Source organism: Nannospalax galili, unplaced genomic scaffold (genome assembly GCF_000622305.1).
Source record: "Nannospalax galili isolate Female #2095 unplaced genomic scaffold, S.galili_v1.0 scaffold136, whole genome shotgun sequence".
NCBI classification, from domain to species: Eukaryota; Metazoa; Chordata; class Mammalia; order Rodentia; family Spalacidae; genus Nannospalax; species Nannospalax galili.
Window position 1 is genome coordinate 8,130,097 of NW_008340872.1, and position 4,991 is coordinate 8,135,087.

The following is a 4,991-nucleotide window of genomic DNA, read 5'->3' on the forward strand; positions in this document are numbered from 1 at the left end:
TTACTTGAAAAACTGATTATTCACAGAATCCCTTCCCTGGCTTTCATTCAGTAAAAAGAGCCAACTGGTTTGTAATAAACCAAAAATACATTTTACAACAGCAGTCAAGAAAAGCACAGAATAGAGATAATCCATCCTTTTTTCCTTCTTGAAGCCAGTTACCAACACAACCTCTAATTTCACTGCTAAGCCCACTTAGTCATCAAATATTTGGTACCCAAGCACTATCCATTCAGTCCTTGACTATACTGTGAAACTTGAGGACATCCAGAAAAGTGACAAGAAAGATCATGTTTTGTTCATCAAAACACTTTTCAAATTAAGCCATCACATCCTAAAATAGTGAATTAGAATCACCCATGAGGACTTCTTCCTGAAAGCATACAAATGTGCAATCCTTGTTTAGAAGTGGAGTGTCGATTACCAAGCAGTTACAAAATTGACTACTAGCACAGGCCTACTAAGACACCTGTCAGTTTGCCTTTTTTTAGCCTAGCGACTTTCAATTCATAGGAGTTGTCTGACACAAACAGCATTTTGCTGACAGTTCTATGTGTGCTTTAGCTATGACACCATTCAAATTAAAACAGAGTTTGGGATATTTCCATCCACTTCTTAAAAGGACGTTTTAAGAATTACAGTATTAACCACAAATGAACGGCTGTCCATCCTCTCAAATGAGATACAGAAATAGCGTTGTTAAGTTCGTCTGAGGAGGAACAGCTTCCCATCACTGCTCCAGCTAAATGGGAATAAAGATTTCCTAGAAGAGCCCAAGAATAGAAAACTGACATTTTCCTGGAACAGAAAAATCCCTGTGAAAGACAGGAGATTATCTCCTTTAGGATTTAAGAATCTCAACTCTTACAACATATATAGACATTAATTATGTTGAATAGAAGAAACAGCAACGGCTAGGGCAGGTTTTGCAGATGTTTTTCTGCTTGAGATAAGGAACAGCACAACACTCAAGGTGAGCAATACCTCAGTTAAGAATTGAAGGGGCCTTCCTCAGACCGCCAAATTAACCCAAACAATTTAAATTAAACAAATATGTACTCTCCTCTATGGTCTGAGATCCATAAAAAGGAAAGTTATTTATACATCAGGAAATCATTCCCTAACATAAAAGTGTATTGCTTTAAAAAAGTCTTCTGGACTAACTATAGCTAATTTACACTCTGTATGGTAAAATTCGCTATACATTCAAAATTTTCAAAGAGCTCTCTGCAGAGCCTAATTAGCATACTTTTTAGAATCTTCTTTCCAAATTTAGATTCTGAGATTCACAGTGAACAAGAATATCATTCCCATTTTAACAAGAAAAATAAATGAAGATGAATTGGAATGCAGATGAACTGTTTCCTTTGTACTTTTTTTTTTTTTTTTTTTTTTTTTGGTCTTTTTGAGACAGGGTCTCCCTGTAGCCCCAGCTGTCCTGGAACTCACTATGTAGACCAGGCTGGCCTTGAACTCACAGAGATCCACCTGCCTCTGCCCCCCGAGTGCTGGGATTAAAGGCGTGCGCCACCACAAGATTTTAAGAAAAATTATCACCCATGGATCTGAGATTTTTACTTTTATTTTATTTATTTACTTGTTCAATTATTTGATCCCAGCTGGCCTGGAACTCGATATGTAGACCAGACTGGCCTTGAACTCACAGAGATCGGCCTGCCTCTGCCTCCCGAGTGTTTGGATTAAAGGCATGCACCACCATGACTGGCTGAGATTTTGTTTGTTTGTTTGTTTTTGTTTTTTTGAGACAGGGTCTCCCTGTAGCCCCAGCTGGCCTGGAACTCACTATGTAGACCAGACTGGACTTGAGCTCACAGAGATCTGCCTACCTCTGCCTCCCGAGTGCCGGGATTAAAGGTGTGCACCACCACACCCAGCCTGAGATTCTTATTTTTAAAAAAATACTTTATTTATTATTTTTATTGTTTATGCCTATTGCCTGCATGTATGTAAGTGCACTTATGCATGCAATGCCCATGGAGGGGGGGGTCAGAAGAGGGAGTCAAATCTCCTGTAACTAGAGTTTCAGATGGCTGTTAGCCATGTGGGTGCTAGGAACTGAATCCAGGTCCTCTACAAGAGCAGCTAGTGCTCTTAACTGCTTTATTTTATGTGTATGAGTGCATTGTCTGCATGTATGTAAGTGCACCCATGTCATGCAATGCCCATGAAAGTCAGAAGAGAGCATTGGATTCCCCTGGAACTGGAGTTACAGATGGTCCTTAGTTACCATGTGGGTGCTGGGAATTGAACCCGGGTCTTCTGGAAGAACAGCAAGTATTCTTAACCTCTGCACCATCTCTCCAGCCCCTGATATTTTTCTTAAAGATTTATTTTATTGCTTTTTTAAAAAAGTGTTTTATTTATAATTTTAATTTTTTTATGTGTATATTGCCTGCATGTAGGTAAGTGTACCCCTATGTCATGCAATGCCCATGGAGGTCAGAAGAGGCTGTCAGATCCCCTGGGACTGGAGTTACGGATAGCTGTTAGCTGCCATGGGGGTGCTGGGATTCGAACCCAGGTCTTCTGCTAAAACAACCAGTGTTCTTAACTACTGAGCCATCTTTCTAGCCCGTTTTATTGCTTTTAATTATATATGTGTGTGTATCTGTGTGTGGGTATGTGCACACGAGCCTGCTGCAGCCAGAGGTATCAAATCCCCTGGAGCTGGAGTTATAGACAGTTGTGAGCCATCCAAAATGGGTGCTAGGAACTGATCTTATAAAGCAGTATGTGCTCTTAGTGGGTGAGTCATCTCTCCAGCCCCGATCTGCGTTTTTAAAAGATAATTCCTTTAAGGACACACTTAGAACAAAATGCAGTAGCCACTGTTTAAACTAGGTCTTCCCACACCCCATCAACATGGGTGGTAGGGAAGAGTTGTAATCACACATGTGATTACATCCCTAATGCTGGAGCTAGACTTCCTTCAGTCCATTCAATCATACCTTCATCGGACACAGGAGAAAACTCCCACATCACTGTATTTTTTCATAGTATAATGCTAAAGGTCTCAATGATACTTGTCTCACTCTTTAATTCCTATGACTCAATACAGTGAGATGATGTAGCTCATTCAGTAACAGAGTGATTGTATACTGAGGGTTTTTTTTTTCCTAGCATGCTACAGTACAATGAAGAAAAAGACAAATTAATATTAAAAACCACAAGCTACATTATTGTCTGATCCTATTCATTCTTGTGCATGGAATATAGAAAATCATTCAAATACAATGAGCAGATGCATCAACACGACCAAGCAGAGCGTCCATGAGTAAGCTATGAGGGAGCCACAAGGCACAGGGCAACCCTTACTTCCTATCATGCTGAGCTAGTCACGACCCTTCTGTTTTCCACACTATTCAACCCTAATTTTCTAGAGTTAGTTGATATTTATACAGAGTGCATAACTGTCTGACACTACTGTAAAGGCCATCAATGCTAATTCATTTAATTATTACAATAATTCTATAAATGGGACAGCTTCCTGGGCAGTAACATGTGGACTCATCTTCAAAAGGGTCCCCTGCTAGTATAAGGCTCTGTGGCTACGATCCTGAAATCTGACCAGGGGCACACCATTTCCATTTTGCTGAACTGTGAACTAAGGGGCTCTGTAAATGATGTGCCCAGGCCTATCAAGGTTGAAAGCTACTAGCATTCCTGTTTCGTAGATGGAGAAATAAAAGTAGAGAAAAGTTAAGCAACTGCCCAAAGTCTGACCATTACTGGATCCAGGTTGCACTCACCCCCACCCCCAGACCACAACTGTAACTACTGCACTTAGGAGAGGCCTTGAAAGTCACTAATGCTAAATTCCCTAGCAGTTCTGTAATTCTAACTAAAGTCCTTTACTACAAGGAATGTTCCATTTTTTCTATCGATGATTTTCAGAGGGGCAGAATTGTGGTACATAAAGAAAAAGACACACATTCATAAACAAGTCAAATTTGAAAAAAGAACTGCTTAGCTCGATGAAAGGTGAGAGGGTTTTGAAGAGTCGTGGCAGAGGCCTCGCTATTTAAATGGCAAGCTGAACAGGATACCTTTGGGGCTATTTCAGACTCTGATCCCCAAATTAGAGCTTTTAGGAGTAGGATCCAGAGCTCTACATGGGGAAGACAAGTTAGCCAGGAATGGAGAGGCCAAGGCAAAGGCGGGACACATCAAAGCAAGCACTCCACACTGCCTTTTATAGATATAAAAACAGCCCAACTGCCCTGTTGTCCGATGGGAAAACATAAATAAAAGACTTGCATCAGCTGAGGATCAAATACTGAAGAAAAGAGGGCTCTGAGTCAAGGGCCAAGTCCCCTGTGGAGAGAGCATCTGGCCTCCCATGGTCCTCAGCGTGACTGGTCCAGCATTCAACCTAAAGTGACTGTGGGTGTTTTATTGACTAAAATTTACAGCTCAGAGGGATGGAATGTGGACATCCCTGTGAATCCAGGGCCTGATCTATATCGTCTAGGCTAAGAGAGGTAACATTATCATCATTATTATGTGTTATTTAGGTTTCTATCTTCATTCTGTTTTTCACTTTTGAAGAGCAAACAAATATTTTATTTATTGTGATATTAACTTCCAAATATAGGTCAATAAAACTACTTCCCTGATTTGATCTAAGGAGAACCATGAAAACTGCTATTCTAGACTAAACATGCACTTTATTGTCAAACACCTTGCCCAACACAGACCAGAACCCAGTAAGAAAATCTAAACAGACTCAGTAGTTGTTAGTGAAGTAAGCGCTATATGAATATGAGTGAGGGTAAAGATCTTAAGAGTTTGATAACATGCGTAATTTCTGATTGCATTAAGTGAAGCCAATGGGATCTCAACACTAGTTAGAATATTATGATTTTCCAGTTAACCAATAAAGGCTTCTATGTATGTTAATATTTAATCAATTAGCCAAACATCTCCTTGTGAGGTCTCCCAATTTATCATCCTGTTAATAACATCCAAGG